The 16,067-nt window shown below is 43.3% G+C and overlaps 1 non-coding gene across 1 annotated transcript; it reads left to right on the top strand.

The window, feature by feature from the left end:
- Nucleotides 1-15,310: 15,310 nt before the first annotated feature.
- On the top strand, nt 15,311-15,375 carry LOC117719484 (U7 small nuclear RNA). Its single transcript, XR_004608201.1, has one exon. It is a non-coding gene; the product is annotated as a U7 small nuclear RNA (small nuclear RNA).
- Nucleotides 15,376-16,067: the final 692 nt, after the last annotated feature.

Below are 16,067 nucleotides of genomic sequence, written 5' to 3'. Positions count from 1 at the left end.
GAGGTAGCTGAGAGTTCTGTATCTGGAACTGAAGATGGCAGGAAGAGAGCGAGCCACTGGGCCTAGCTTGGGCTTCTGAAACCTCAACGCCCACCCCTAGTGACACACCTCCTCCAACAAGGCCACACCTCCTCCAAGGCCACACCTACTCCAACAAGGCCACACCTACTCCAACAAGGCCACACCTCTTGATACTTTCAAACAATCCCACTCCCTATGAGTCTATAGGGGCCATTTTTATTCAAAGCACCACAAATAGACAAAAAAGAAGGTGGACCACAAAAAGGAAAGCACACCCAGGCCACGAGCTCACCCAGCATCCCAGCACACCCAGCGATAATCTGCAATTGGTGAGACGCCAAGTGTGGAAACAAAGTCGCTGCTTTGCTTGGCTTTGTGTCCCTAAGAATACATCGGGTGCTGAGAGTAAGCAGCTGGAGGAGGACGTCAGGAGGTCTGGATTTGATGCTAGTCTTGCCAAATGAGCAGTTGTGCAAGGGTTCATGCATGTGTGCATGTGTATGCACACATGTTCCGGTCCTTACGGCTTTCATAAGTACACAGCTGCAAACATGCTATTATTTCTACACCTTAGAAATCTGGGTCATGGCTAACCTTCAAGCTCCCTTCCTGGAAGGTTTGTAGCCATGAAGATTCCTCTCATTTTTTTCACTGTGTCACAAACTTCCTTCTAAGGGAATTTGCTTCTGTACATGTGACTCAGCTCTGCAGAGAGAGCCCATGAGAGTCATGTGAGATGAATTTAGCCTTGGACAAGTTAGCTGTGTGTTAGTAACCGGGCAGGCTAGGTGACCCTACATTTCCAATGAAGAATGGGAAGCAGAAATTATTCAAGATTTTCTTTTTCTTTCTTTCTTTCTTTCTTTCTTTCTTTCTTTCTTTCTTTTGGTTTTGTTTGTTTGTTTGTTTTTCAAGACAGGGTTTCTCTGTATACCCTGGCTGTCCTGGAACTCTGTAGACCAGGCTGGCCTCGAACTCAGAAATCCACCTGCCTCTGCCTCCCAAGTGTTGGGATTAAAGGTGTGCGCCACCACTACCCAGCTAAGATTTTCTATTAGGAGATTTTTAAAAGGAAAATATAAGTCATGATTCTTTGTGAGTACCCATGTTGCAACAAAAACAGAGCAAAGGGAGGAGTCTTTGTTTCAAAGAGTAAAGACATACTGTTTCAAGAAAAAAAATCCTAAAATGAGATGTATGCTTTAATTTACAGTGTTGTTCATGCAAAGCTACAACTGTCCTGCATCTGGAATGAACTTTTGTCAGCCTGTCTAGTCGGAGCATAGCTGCGATGGAAGAATGTGATTTTAAAGATATGATAGAATGTGAGTGTCATCCTCTCTGCCATAAAGGAAAGGCAGGCCAGCTGTAGAAAGTTTGTGAGCAAATAACATTCACTTGTCAGCTCCTCCAAGGTCAGCTTCCTTGGCGGTCACATCCTTCTGGGTTAGTGAGACTAAGAGCAGTGAGGACAGCACACGCACTGCCATTTGGCTTAGGCAAACTGACAAGCAGTGCTAACTCCGGATCTTCCTGCAAAGTTGCCAAAGGCTTCGTTGTGCTGACATCATAATTAACTTCTTCCTCAGGACCATCCTGCTTCTCCTCACATCCCAGTGTAGGTCTGAGAGTTAATAACTACCCTACATCCCAAATTTCCAGAGGCTCTGATCGCCCTCCAAGGTGCTGGGTGTGACCTAAGAAAGCAGACAATACAGTGAGGTTTGGAAATTGGACCACACCCCCCAGGCTACTCATTGGACCCCATTGACTGGTGGCCAGTAGAAGTACTAGCAGAGGTGGCGGCTCAGTGGTCCTGAGGTCACGTCTTTCACTAGGGTGGACTGAGAGGTGCAGCAATGGGAGCTGGGAACTAGCAGGTCCTCTGTATTTATCAAACATTTGAGACTTTGAAGAACAGGCTATTGGGGTGAAAAGATTGGGTGTCTGTTGCTGTTCAGTCTCCACAGAAAGGAAAGGGGGCAGTTTGAGGCTTTGATGGCTGCAGCCAAAGCCCCTTGGATCATGCAATGGTAGAATAGAATAAGTTTAAGACTTACAGAGCAAGTCACGGAACTCTGAAAAAGGCAAGTCTGTGTTAAGGTCAGGGCCAAGATTAGAGAGAAAGTCTTTAACCCTAAGAGATGATACGTAGATACCTGTGGATGTCGCCAAAGATTTAATACTCCATACTTTGACCTTCCTAAGCTGTCAGTTGTACCAGTGCCATGCTGGTAACAGAAACAGAGCCAACAGCACAGAAAGGCAGTCTTCATCTTGCTGGGAAAAGCCATCATTGTCTTTTTCTTCCTCATCTCTGAGAAGGGTGAGTAAGCAAATGGTATTCTAAAGCTAAAGCTGGCTAAATTACTGGAATCCATCGGATTTCCCTGGCCAGACATTTTACCAATGGTTTTATTGGCAGTTGGCTCTTGCCCTGCTAGAAATCACAAGCTTGATGCCTGTACCATACACAACAGAATCTCATTGTTTTCTATATTGCTAGTCTCTGATATGACTTGGCAATACCCACACCTTGATTTATTATGCCAACTCATATCTCTAGTATAAGAGGTGTCTTCTGTGTTCCATAGATGGGTAATCAAATCTGTCATTATTTGAACCCAGAAGACTGGTTCTTTTGGAAAAGATTCCAGAGAAAGACTACTCCTGGGCTGGACTGGAAGAACTATGTCAAGTTCTTCTCATTCACACTTCAGCCAAGTCGCAATCCCTTAAGTCTCAGATCCATGTTCCTCAGCTCAAGTGCCCCTCCTAGCTTTCTAAACTGGGTACTAGTTGGAGGCTTCACAGTAAAGTGGCAGGTCCCTTCCCAGAAGCAGATGCTACTGTGAATGTAAACAGTTTCCGTAGATCACAAATCAAGAACCATTTCACGCTATCATGTAGCTCCTACCGATTTTTCTCTCTTGTTCTTGTTCTGCCTTTTTACTGAGCTATGGCAGACCACAAAATTCTTGCATGACTAAAAATACTTTGGTCAGTCTTGTGACAATTTATCAGACTTTCAGATTTTAGATTGTTGTAGAATTCAACTTCTAGAGATCCATTTATTCTTCCTCCCCCACCCCCGCCCCTTTGAGACAGGGTTTCTCTGCATAGTCATGGCTGGCCTGGACCTTGTTCTGTAGATCAGACTGGCTTTCTGCCTCCTCAGTGTTGGGATTAAAGGCATGTGCCATCACCGCTCTGTGAGACCCATTTATTTTTGTTCTAATTTAATCTAACAGATGCCCAGGTCTGCTGACCATACTATGTAGCGGAACAGAAATCACATTGTTGTAAAGGAGTTACGTTGTTATACATTGTTACTAAGTCTCCATACCCTACAAGAATAAGTTTTAAATTTGTTTCCTAAACCTAATGTATCCTACAAACCATGTTTTCCAACTTATGCTGAATTTGTAACCCCATGAGTATACTCCCTGTTTACCTTGTTAAACTCCTGAACACCTGTGGGGACTCTTCTTCCACAAGCTACCCCCCCACCCCCACCCCTCCACCCCCCACCTCCCGTTGTCTACCCTACAAGTGGCCCTGAGTCCCGCATTCTTCTGTGCAGGTGCTAATAGCCAATTATGTCTGCTGTTTTCTATGAACCCTAACCCTTTTGCATAAGAGACTTCAAAAGCCAGTGAGGGGCTGCTCTCTGAAACCCCCAAATTAGGTAGAGGTAGTCATCTGGCCAGTCCTTTGTGAACTTTTAAATATAGATTGCTTTAATCACAGTTGTGGAAATGTTTTTTCCTCAGGTCTAACAAACCAAGAGCAATTCTCAAGAATGTCCATCTACCTGCATATTTGGACTTATAACATGTAATAATTTGGCTTCAATCTCCCATTTATAAAGATGCATATGCTGCTGCTTATGTCCAATTAATGGCCCAGAAGTGAAGTCACCCAACACAGAGCTTTTTTTTTTTTTTTTTTTTTTTTTTTTTTTTTTTTTTTTTTTTGGTTTTTCGAGACAGGGTTTCTCTGTGTAGCCCAGCTGTCCTGGAACTCACTCTGTAGACCAGGCCAGCCTCGAACTCAGAAATCCACCTGCCTCTGCCTCCCAAGTGCTAGGATTAAAGGTGTGTGCCACCACTGCCCAGCAACACAGAGCTTTGTGTGCACCCCCAGAGTACATCTTTATCTGCAGAAGATTTAACTCAACCATATGCTTTGGTCCATTCTGTTTCCTGATGAAAAGCCAGTGGAGACTAAGAAAGCGCATTGACAGTTTCACTGTTACCTCATATAACATGGACAAAAGTTAAATGTTAATCCAGCCCTCTAATCCATGTGATGGTTAATTTTTATCTTCAAGTTCACTGGGTTTGGAGTCACATAGGACACATACCTCTTGACCGTGTCTGTTGGGTATTTCCACATGGGTTTCATTGAGGAAGGAATACCCACCCACCCTGAATGTGGATGACATCATGCAATAAGCTGAGATCCCAGGCTGAACGAGAAGGAAGATGAGGAGAATGAAAGCTAAGCTTCAATGTCCATCTCTCGGCATTTTCTGACTGTTGATGGAATGTGACCACCTGCTTCCTACTGTGGCCACTGCTAGAACTGTTCTTTCAAGCATGCCTTCCCCTCCATGATGGCTATATCTTCATACTGTGTGCCGACATGAACCCTTACTTTCTTAGGTTGCTTTTTTTTTTTTTTTTTTTTGCCACAACAAAGAGAAAAATAACAATACAGCATGTATAGCACCAGGAAATGATGTCAACCCCACTGAATGGGCATCACTTATTGGATCTCTTCTCCCAGAATTTGGGGTAAGTACAAACACACAAAATACAGCGAGACACTGCTTCAAGCAAACAGACAAGCAGTCTGAGTTCCTGTGGTGGTTTGAATGAAAATGGCTGCCACCGCTAGTAGGGAATATCACTGTGGGGAAGTGTGGACTTGTTGGAGATAGTGTATCGCTGGACAGTGGGCTGTGAGGGTTCTAATGTTCAAGCCAGACCCAATGTCACTCTCCCTGCTGCCTTCAGATCCAATGTACAAATCTCAGCAACTCCAGCACCATGTCTACCTTCGTGATGCCATGCTTCTCACCATGACAATAATGGACTAAACTGCTGAAACTGCAGGCCACCCCAATTAAATGTTTTTCTTTCTAAGAGTTGCCTCTTCACAACAACAGAAACCCTAACTAAGACAATTCCCTTTTGGTTCATTTGATTTTTACTATAATCATCATCACCATCACCATCAGCAGCAGCAGCAGTAGCAGCATTATTTGTTATTGTTTTCAAAGATTTTTTTTTAGATTTTTTTGGTTTTTTTTGTTGTTGTTGGTGGTGGTGGTTTTTTTTTTGTTTTGTTTTTTGTTTTTTGAGACAGGGTTTCTCTGTGTAGCCCTGGCTGTCCTGGAACTCACTCTGTAGACCAGGCTGTCCTGAACTCAGAAATCTGCCTGCCTCTGCCTCCCAAGTGCTGGGATTAAAGGCATGCGCCACCACCGCCTGGCCTTTTTAGATTTTAATATGTATGTGTGTGTGTGTGTGTGTGTGTGTGTGTGTTTGTGTGTGTTTGTGTGTGTGTGTGTGTATGTGTGTATGTATATGAGTGTTTTGCCTGCATGTGTGGGGCAAGTGGAACCATGTCCCCAGACAGACGAATAGTAAGGTGGAACAAATTAAGAAACCCCTGCAAATCTCACTTTTGAGAATGGCAGGCTTTTGAATCTGCTCCTGAACCTCTTCCTGCCTCAGAGCTACAATACTCCGCTAAGAAGACCCGGGCAACTGGTCATATAGGATAGAGCCCAGAGTTGTCCATGCTAATGAGGTATTTAGATAGGCCCCAAGGGTTTAGTTTTCCTTCCCAGCCATTCCTTCCTGCAAAAGGTATTTAATCTCTTGTCCACCCTGAATAAGTTGTATGCACTATTTTCCTCATGAATAAACAGTTTGGACAAGCAAGGACTGTCTTTTTCATCAAGAACCACGGTGGGGAGAAACCTTCCTTATCAGGCCTAAGTCTCTAGCAGAAGGCCCCTCTGCGCTCCAGACACTCACCCCTGCACTGAGCCAGTTCCCCCTCCCTCTGCCCCTGGCTCACAGGAGGCCTCCATTCCTCCTCCTCACAATTCCCAGCAGCTTCTGCATATCTGGGAGTTTGGGACCCACAACCTCGGCCTCAGCCTACATCATTTCTCACCAGGAGAGATGACTCAGGCTGAGGTCCCCATTTTTAAAATTACTTTTATTTATTTATTTTTTTACAGTCCAGCCATTGCCCACCCCTCCCGGTCCCCCCTCCCACAGTTCCTCATCACATTCTTCCTCTCCCCTGTCACAGAGAGGATGTTCCCCTCTTCATCAGGCCTCCCCACTTCCTGGGGCCTCAAGTCTCTCGAGGATTAGGCCCATCTTCTCCCACTGAGGCCAGACTGGGCGATCCTCTGCTATATATATGTTGGGGGGCCTTGGACCAGCTTGTGTATACTGCTTGGTTGGTGGCTCAGTGTCTGGGAGATCCCAGGAGTCCAGTTAGTTGAGACTGATGGTCTTCCTATGGAATCACCCTCCTTTTCAGCTTCTTCCAACCTTTCCCTAATTCAACCATAAGGGTTCCTGACTTTAGTCCAATGGTTGGGTGTGAGTATCTACATCTGTCTCAGTCAGCTGCTGATTGGGCATCTCACAGGACAGCCATGCTAGGCTTTTGTCTTTAAGCACACTATAACATCAATAATAGTGTCAGGCCTTGGTGCCTCCCCATGAAATGCATCCCAAGTTGGACCAGTCACTGGACCACCTTTCCCTCAGTCTCTTCTCCATTTCAGTCCCTGCAATTCTTTTAGACCCAAAATTTCTGAGTCAAAAATTTTGACTGCGGGTTGGAAACTCCATCCCTTTACTTGAAGCCGTGTCTATCAACTGAAGGTGGACTCTTCAAAAGAGTTTCCTCTCCCTACTCTTGGGTATTTCATCTAAGGTCACTCTCACTGAGTCCCGAGAGTCTCTCACCTCCCAGCTCTCCAGTACTTTCTAGAGGGAACCCCCCCCCACGCTTCCCACCCCCAGGCTGCATATTTCCATTCATTCTGCTAGCCCTCTGGGCTTCTCTCCTATCCCATGTCCCTCCTTTTCCCCTCCCCCTTCCCCTCCCCTTTCCCACCCAGGTTCCTCCCTCCCTCTGCCTCCTGTGACTATTTTCTTCCTGCTTCCAAGTGGGAGTGAAGCATCCTCTCTTGGACCTTTCTGCTTGTTAAACTTCTTAAGTTCTATGGGTTGTGTCCTAGGTATTTTGTACTTTTTGGGCTAACATCCACTTATTAGTGAGTACATACCATGTACCTCACTCATAATGATATTTTCTAGTTCCATCCATTTGCCTGCAAAACTCATGATGTCCTCATTCTTAATAGCTGAATAGTATTTCATTGTGTAAATGAACCACATTTTCTGTACCCATTCTTCATCTGAGGGACATCTGGGTTGTCTTCAGCTTCTGGCTATCACAGATAAAGCTACTATGAACATAGTGAGGCATGTGTGTTTCTGTGGTATGTTGGGGGCATCCTTTGGGTATATGCTCAGTAGTAGTATAGCTAGGTCTTTAGATAGATCTATTTCCAATTTTCTGAGGAGCCTCCTGTTTGATTACCAGAGTAGTTGTACCAGTTTGCAACTGTACCAGCAATGGACGAGTGTTCCTCTTTCTCTACGTGCTCGCTAATATTTGCTATCACCTACATTTTTGATCTTAGACATTCTGATTAGTGTAAGATGGAATCTCAGGTTCATTTTGATTTGTGTTTCCCTGATAACTAAGGACTTTGAACATTTCTTTAAGTGCTTCTCAACCATTGAATAGATATGGGGAGAGTGGGCAGTCTTGTCTTGATTTTAGTAGGATTGCTTCAAATATCTCTTCATTTAATTTGACATTGGCTGTTGGTTTGCTATACATTGCTTTTATTATGTGTGAGTATGAGCCTTTGAATTCCTGATCTGTCCAATACTTTTAACATGAAGAGGTGTTGTATTTTGTCAAATGCTTTTTCAGCATCTAATGAAATGATGATGTGATTTTTTTCCTTTGATTTTGTTTATATAGTAGATTCTGTCAATAGATTTTTGTGTATTGAACCATCCTTGTATCTCTGGTATGAAGCCCACTTGACCATGGTGAATGATGGTTTTAATGTGTTCTTGAATTCGGTTTGCCAGAATTTTATTGAGTATTTTTGCATAGATATTCATAAGGGAAATTGGTCTGAAGTTCTGTTTCTTTTTGGAGTCTTTTTGTGGTTTAGGTATCAGTGTAAGTGTGGCTTCATAGAAAGAATTGGGTAGTGTTCCTTCTGTTTCTATTTTGTAGAATAGTTTGAGAAATATTGGTATTAGGTCTTCTTTGAAGGTCTGATAGAATTCTGCACTAAAACTAAAAGACCTGGGCTTTTTGGTTGGGAGACTTCTAATGATTGCTTCTACTTCCTTAGGGGTTATGGGACAGTTTAGATAGTTTATCTGATCCTGATTTAACTTTGGTACCTGGTATCCATCTAGAAAATCATCCACTTCATCTAGATTTTCCAGTTTTGTTGAATACAGACTTTTGTAGTAGGATCTGATTATTTTTTGAGTTTCCTCAGTTTCTGTTGTTATATCTCCCTTTTCATTCGTGATTTGGTTAATTTGGATACTGTCTCTGTGCCCCCTAGTTAGTTTGGCTAAGGATTTATCTATCTTGTTGATTTTCTCAAAGAACCAGCTCCTAGTTTTGTCAATTCTTTGTATAGTTCTCTTTGTTTATAATTGATTGTTTCTGCCCTGAGTTTGCTTATTTCCTGCCATCTACCCCCTTGGGTACATTTGCTTCTTTTTGTTCAAGGGCTTTCAGGTGTGCTGTTAAGTTACTAGTGTAGGATCTTTCCAATTTTTTTATGTGGGCACTTAGTGCTATGAATTTTCTTTTTAGCACTGCTTTCATTGTGTCCCATAATTCTGGGTACACTGTGTCTTCGTTTTCATTTGAATTCTAGAAAGTCTTTAACTTATTTCTTTATTTCTTCCCTGACCAAGTTATCATTGAGTAGAGAGATGTTCCGTTTCCATAGGTTTATGGGTTTTCTGTTGTTTTTCTTGTTATTGAAGTTTCTAGCCCCAGTCCGTGGTGATCTGATAGGATACATGAGATTATTTTAATCTTCTTGTATCTGTTGAGGCTTGGTCTATGGCTAATTATATAGTCAGTCTTGGAGAAGGTATCATGAGGTGCTGAGAAGAAGGTATATATTCTTTTGATTTAGGGTGAAATGTTCTGTAGATGTCTGTTAAATCCATTTGGTTTACAACTTCTATTAGTTTCCCTGTGTCTCTGTTTAGTTTCTGTTTCAATGACCTGTCCATTGGTGAGACTGGGGTGTTGAAGTCTCCCACTGTCATTGTGTTGGATTCAATATGTGTTTTGAGCTTTAGTAAAGTTTCTTTTATGAATGTGGGTGCCCTTGCATTTGAGGCATAGATGTTCAGCATTGAGACTTTCTCTTGGTAGTTTTTTTCTTTGATAAATATGAAGTGTCCTTCCCCATCTCGCTTGATAACTTTTGGTTGAAAGTCTATTTAATTGGATATTAGAATGGCAACTCCTGCTTGTTTCTTGGGACCATTTGCTTGGATAACTTTTTTTCCAGCCTTTTACTCTGAAGTAGGTTCTGTCTTTGTCATTGAGGTGTGTTTCTTGTATGCAGCAAAATGCTGGATCCTGTTTGTGTAACCAGTCTGTTAGCCTGTCTCTTTTCATTAAGGATTTGAGTTCATTGATGTTCAGAGATATTAAAGACAGATGATTGTTTGTTCCTGTTATTTTTGTTGTTGGAGGTGGTATTGCGTGTGTGTGATTCTCTCCTTTTGGGTTTGTTGTGAGATGATTAATTTATTGTTTTATCTTTGGTGTAGGTAACCTCCTTGTGTTGGAATTTTCCTCATTAAAATCCCCTGTAGGGCTGGATCAGTAAATATATATTGTTTAAATTTAGTTTTGTCATGGAATACTTTGTTTTCTCCATCTATGATTGAGAGTTTTGCTGGGTATTGTAGCAGCATTTGCATTCTCTTAGGGACTGCATGACAATTTTCCAGGATCTTCTAGCTTTCATAGTCTCTGTTGAGAAGTCTGGTGTAATTCTGATAGGTCTGCCTTTATATGTTACTTGGCCTTTTCTCTTACAGTTTTTAATATTCTTTCTTTGTTCTATGCATGTAGTGTTTTGACTATTATGTGATGGGGAATTTTTCTTTTCTGGTCCAGTCTATTTGGTGTTCTATAGACTTCTTGTACCTGTATGGCCATCTCTTTCTTTACGTTGGGGAAGTTTTCTTCTATGATTCTGTTGAAGATATTTTCTGGTCCTTTGAGCTGGAATTCTTCCCTCTCTTCTATTCCTATACTGTGTTCTGCCTCCCCTGAGCAGTATATTGGGGTGAGCCTGACACCAGATGGCATTAAAGCTGGAATGTACACTTGCACTCCGAAGGTTTTTAACTACGGAGTAGACCAGATGAGCAGACGTCTAATCTCCCGATGACGACCTCTCTATGTTCTCAGACACGGAGGCCCAACAACCCAAGCAAGCAAGCCAAGTGAGTCACCACACCTGGAAACTCTCATGCCCCACAGACACAGCTGGAGCTCACCCCCCCTCCAAGAACTCTGGTTCCCTGCAAGACCTCAGACTGTGCTCTAGAAGAGGAATTTTGGAACACTTGTCTCCCCCCCATGGGAGAGGCAAATTAACATTCCTTGTCAGAGGACACTTGCTGGACTAACATTCAGAGGAGGAAGGGAGAGGCTGATTAACCTTCCTCAGACCACAGGGAAGGGAACCCACCTGCGGGTGGGGAAGGCCCAGAGCACATAGACACATTCCTCAGGATGGACCAAACCTTGCCACTTACAGACAAAGGAGGTCCTTGTCACCTCATTCCCAAAGACCAATCAGTTTAAAAGTCACACTGTTCTGACAATCATATTGTGCCTAGTCACTGTTTCTCTAGTCCATCCCTTAAACTGTATAAAAACTGCTCTTAGCTTTAGCTTGGGTTTCCTCTAGCCTGCATGCGGGGGAACCCAGTGCACTGGTATCAATAAACATCTTGCTTTTGCATTGAACCCCCTGTCCATGAGTGTTTCTGTGGGAGCACGTCCCCCAGTTTGGATCTTAGGGTCCAACACTCTCTCACCCTAAACAGAGTCCTGCCGCTCAGCACCAGCGTGGAGTGGACACAGTCAACTTCCCGCGCCTCTGCCTCTCTGAGCCTCTGCCCTAGCTCCTTGGAGGAACAGACTCGGGACCCACAATTCAACCCAACAGGACCCACATGCACACTACAACCCAACAACTATCCAACCCAATCAATTGCCATCTTGGAAAGTTCTGCTGTGCTCCCTTGCACATCATCCCAGTTGATCTTACTGACAGTTACACCCTCCTTAGAGGCAGAGTATGAGATCACCCCTGACTATTCCCCTGCTATTTTGCACATGGTCTTGGGGAAGGGATAGAGCAACAGAGACTAGGGCAGGGCTCCATCAAGGCAGTGGCTCTCAGCCTTCCTAATGCTTCCACCCTTCAGCTCAGTTCCTCGTGTTATTAGAGGTGTGGGAAGTTGACTGTGTTCACTCCAACCATAAAATTATTTCATTGCTACTTCATAACTGTAGTTTTGCTACTATTATGAATCACAGTACAAATATATGAGAGACAGGTTGAGAAGCAACAATCTAAGGCTTTTCAGATATATCTGGGAGGGGATGGGGATGCTCATACCTCATCTATGCTCTGTAAAGAAAAAAAAAAAAAAAAAAAGCCCGATAACTCACTGGCTTCCCTAAGTGAACACTGGCAGAATTATGTCTCGGTTTTCAGGTTGTCATTTTGGAGGACCATGGGAGAAATGTTTAGAAACTTGAGGCTGGCTTTGAACTTGTGGAACTCAGAAGCCTCTTGCTTCAGCCTTCTGAGTGCTATAGTTACAGTACTGTATCACCATGCCTGGCTTGATGGTTTGTTTGATTTTTAGCTGGTTCAGTTTTTGAGGACCTTGGTATCAACTTCTGACAGGCATTATTTGCCATCTCCTAGTGTGCTTTATTCTCTCCAGAGTCTGAAATGCCATGAATATCAGATGGTCTCACTGCACTGAGAGATGAACTACAAAAACAGTTCTTCAGTGAGCCTTGGTCATAAGTTAGAGGTTAACCAAAGAGGAAAACAGCCATTTTTCTTCTTTTGGGGTCTGCTTGTTGTTTGTTGTCTTAATGTTACAAATTAGACATTAAAGATCTGACTGAATCATGTGGTGATGTAACTTTGAGGGATATATTTTATCTCTTGGACCTTATATAATCCCGCTCTTTCATTCCTAACCACCCTCAGTTAAGCAGCCCTGCTCCACCATGATATTATGACTCAGAAAGGGCCCAGAAACATTGTAGCTAAGCAACCATGGACGAAGACCTATAAAGGGGTGAGCAACAATACACCTTCCTACCCTTGAATTTACTTTTTAAGAATTTCACTGCAGGATAGCACAGCCAATACAGAAAGCCAGTCCTAAGAGAGATACAGTGTTTTGGGCTCCTAAATAACTAAAGAGAGCAATGCATCAAAACTAGTGGCTTTGCCAATCAGAAATCACCAGCTCTCCTCTAAGATGCTTCCACTATAAACCAGTCATAGGGGCAATTTTAGCATTTAGGCTTCTTTAAAAATCACAGAAATATTATAAGAATGTTTTTGTTTTAATCCCAGGTGTCAGATGTGGGACTGTTTGACTGTTTATAGCAGCTAACTATGATTTGTTTCATGCTCTAGCAGGGGTGTGATTTTGTTAGCTACAGATAGTTTCTGTGATTGTGTGATGTTTGGAATTCTGGGGACTTTTCAGGGGGGTATATAGATGCTAGAGTCCTGAGAAGTGGGTGGGTAATTGGTTGTGGTTGGTTGCTGTTGCTTGCAAATGGTTGTGATTAGCTAAGTAGTCATGCCAACCAAGAAGAAAGAAGAATAAATTAGATGTCCTGATGTTGGAAAATCAAACTTTACCCAAGGAGCTCGATGCCTCTAATCAGCAGGAAGCAGTCTAATGATCATGTGTCCCCCTTTCTCCTCTAGCCTTTTATCTCCTATCTAGTGTTAGCAGGTTGAAAGTGTGAAAATAGGTGGAAGAGGGTGAAAGAAAGAGAAACCCACAAAGTAGTTAAAGTCCAACAACAACCAGTCATATACTTTCCTTGTCTTCCCTGTTTATAACAGCCTATTACCCATGCTTAAAGTAGTCCTCACCTTTCGTTTTCTGTGTATGTATGTAAATGTTCCTAAATGTGTGTACATGGTATGCAGGTGCATATATGATCATGTAAACACTAGAGTCAATATTGGATGTCTTCCTCAATCATGCTCCACCTTTAATTTTTTCTTCTCCTTCTCCTTCTCCTTCTCCTTCTCCTTCTCCTTCTCCTTCTCCTTCTCCTTCTCCTTCTCCTTCTCCTTCTAAATCAGATTTCTCTGTGTAGCCTAGGCTGTCCTGGAATCACTCTGTTGATCAAGCTGTCCTTAAACTCACAGTGAAGACCCCCAAACTCAGGAGACCTTTACTCAAGTCTCTGGAAGTCACGGCCACCCACAAAATGACGACCTCTCTATGTTCTCAGACACGGAGGCCCAACAACCCAAGCAAGCAAGCCAAGTGAGTCACCACACCTGGAAACTCTCATGCCCCACAGACACAGCTGGAGCTCACCCCCCCCCCCAAGAACTCTGGTTCCCTGAGAACTGAGAACTGGTTCTCCCAGAGGAGACTGGGTCTCTCAAGACACCTTACCTGGATGCAATCAGCAGAGGTTTATTAGGGAAGAGAGCTGGAAGCCAATGGTCAAACTGCTCACCCACGCAGGAGTAGAGTTTGACGAAAGGCCAGCAAGCTGAGGGGCTTTTTTATAGCATGGGGTGGGGAAAGGGAGGAATTTTTGCGAGGTTACACATGATTGGTTGCATTTTCTCGTGGTTACACATGATTGGTTGCTTTACAAATTTTGAACATCAGCAGGCTGTAACACTGGGAAGACCCGGAGGGGGGGGGTCCTGCTTTGGGCCTTCCCCATCCACAGGTGGGTTTTCTTCCCTACGGCTTGAGGAATGTTAATGTATCCGGGGGCAGTGAAGGCCTGAAATCTTACATTCAGTTCTGCTTTCTGGAACCTGCATTCTTTTTGCTCAGGTCTAGGGGTAAAGAAAAAGCCTGTATATATTTTATAAAATGGTCTTTATAATTTTTCACTCTACAACAGAGATCTACCTGATTTTGCCTCTTAACTGCTGGGACTAAAACCTGCACCACCACCACCAAGAACTCCACCTTTCATATTTTAAAAATAATTATATTCATGTGTTTGTGGGTGCCTACTTGGCTGTATGTGTATCATGTTCATTCCTGGTGTCCACAGAGGCCAGAAGAGGGTATCACATTCCCTGGAACTGGATTTATGGAGGTTGTAAATCCAAACCTGTGTTCTCTGTAAGGGCAAACTTAGGGCCTTGTGCACTGAGCTGTATCTCTAGCCCTCAAAGGTTTATGCTGAGTCCTGCATGGCCTTGTGCAAGGGACAGTTGACATGGTTCATACCCCTGCAACTGAGCCAGCAGGGCATGGGCCTCCATAAGTGTTGACAGTTGGTAGGTGTAAGGCTTGTTTGTATATTTTACTTTACATTTACTCCTCCTTGAGAGGTGGGGGAAGATGTCATTCTGCCAAGGTTAATGACTCCATGATAATTAGAAACCGTCTGGGAGTTGAGGGTGTCTCTATTCAGGACAGCCCTTAAGGCTGTGGGAAAGAACTCTAAGAACATGAGCTCAAAAATATAACCAGGATTTCTCAACTATGCAAAAATATAAGAATGCAATATAAATTGTATAAGGGGCTTCACATACCTAAACAAACAGAGCCAGCTGCACTAAGAGCCAGCTTGTCAGAAAGATACTAAGGAAAGAGATAAAGAAAATTAGAGAGTGGTGATCTCAGGACAGGATCCCACCCAGCTAGCTTGCCTGTGCTTACAAATCCAGGCAGATCTCTGGATTCATTTGCAATATTAAAAAGAAAAATGCACTAGCTGTCTTTTTCTAAGAATCTGGGGCTAAGGTCATAAAATGCTGATTCATGGGATACTCAAAAGGGAACCTGGAGTAAATGAGACTAGCTTTAGACTGTGAGAGAGAGCTACCCAGAGAGAACTGCTCGGAGAGTGAGCGCAGCTCTTTTAGAATGTTTTTCCAGAAGCTTTTCTGACTTTGGTTGGAAAACCCATGAGCTCTCCAGTGAGCTTTGAGAATTTTTTCTAGCAAGAGAGAAGTGTCTCAAGCAGAGAGCAGTCTTGAGTGGAGTACAGAGCCAAGAGCTATCTTCAGAGGTGTCTGGAAAGACATCTTGAGCAGAACACTTCCAGTTGTTTCCCCCCTTGCCCCCCTCCCACCTCCCCCCACTGCTCCCAAACATACCTTCCTCAGGACCTCTCCAGAACAGGGACTGAGACAAGGGAAAGTAAATATATTGGGCAAGTTCAATTTGGGATAAATTTCACTTAGGGTGTCATGCCATCCCTCCCCCCACCATGTGAGATAGAGCTGGGAAGATAGAGGAGTGAAGACTTGGTAAATAGAAATAGATCGAGCAAATTCAAAAATCAGAGAAATGTACATTAAGGTTTTGAAACAAGCTGTTAGTAAGAAATATGTCAATACGCACACAAAGCTTTTGCAAAATTTCTTTGAGTTATACAGCATGTTAGTTCATCGTTCCCTGAAGAAAGGTCATTGAGCCCTGAGGCATGTGGATGGGTGTGGTGGGTATCTGTGGGGGCCAGAGGCATTGGATTACCCTCGAACTGGAGTTACTCGTAGTTGTTAGGCGCTGGGACCCTAATTCAGATCCTCTGTAAGAACCTTACATATTCTTGTTTAGTTTGTTGTTTTTAGAGACTGGGTCTCTCCATAGCCCTGG

Source organism: Arvicanthis niloticus, chromosome 13, assembly GCF_011762505.2.
Source record: "Arvicanthis niloticus isolate mArvNil1 chromosome 13, mArvNil1.pat.X, whole genome shotgun sequence".
Classification (NCBI taxonomy): Eukaryota; Metazoa; Chordata; class Mammalia; order Rodentia; family Muridae; genus Arvicanthis; species Arvicanthis niloticus.
The sequence above is the reverse complement of the archived record's forward strand: the minus strand, read 5'-3'. Positions and strand labels throughout refer to the sequence as shown.